General features: G+C 45.0%; 1 pseudogene; it reads right to left on the bottom strand.

The window, feature by feature from the left end:
* Positions 1–5: 5 nt before the first annotated feature.
* LOC102864783 lies at positions 6–333 on the bottom strand (annotated as a pseudogene).
* Between the last annotated feature and the right edge of the window lie 249 nt (positions 334–582).

Genomic DNA, 582 nt, shown 5'->3' with positions numbered 1-582 from the left:
TCGTGTTTGTCACCTTTGGTGTTTCCTTTGTCCCCTTCCCAGGCGGGATTATCAGAAAGCTTTAGTTCCGTCACATTCTTGATGCTTTTAATGTGAGACGCTGCCTTCACAAGGGCCTTGTCGGAAGACTTGTCCAGCAGAAACTCAATGACAGCATCTTTGTTATAGAGCCTGCCAAGCTCACAGGCAACTATCGGCCGTCTCAATATTTCCTGACAGAGTGCAGTAGTTCCACTGGGCCACTAACTCTGCATCTTTGTCAACCTTCTCAACCTTCTTGGGCCCTTTCACCAGTTCGTGCCTCTTGGGACTAGTTCCTCCGTCGCAACCCATCGTAAGCTGGCACTCGGAGCAGCCACCAACACCCTACTGTTTTCTTGATGTTGAACTTCAATTCTTATTGTAGACTACAGTCCTTGATCTTCTGCAGCAAATGCTTCATATCCTCCTCAGTTTCAGCAAGCAAGGTTGTGTCATCTACATAATGTAGGTTGTTGATATATCCTCCTCCAATCCTAATGCCACATTCCTTATCATAATCCTGATCTAGATCTCATCAATAACATTTAAGGAAATGAAAAA

This window comes from Elephantulus edwardii, unplaced genomic scaffold, assembly GCF_000299155.1.
Source record: "Elephantulus edwardii isolate Elephantulus edwardi_28Jun2011 unplaced genomic scaffold, EleEdw1.0 scaffold00168, whole genome shotgun sequence".
Classification (NCBI taxonomy): Eukaryota; Metazoa; Chordata; class Mammalia; order Macroscelidea; family Macroscelididae; genus Elephantulus; species Elephantulus edwardii.
This window is presented reverse-complemented; position numbering and strand designations above follow the sequence as displayed.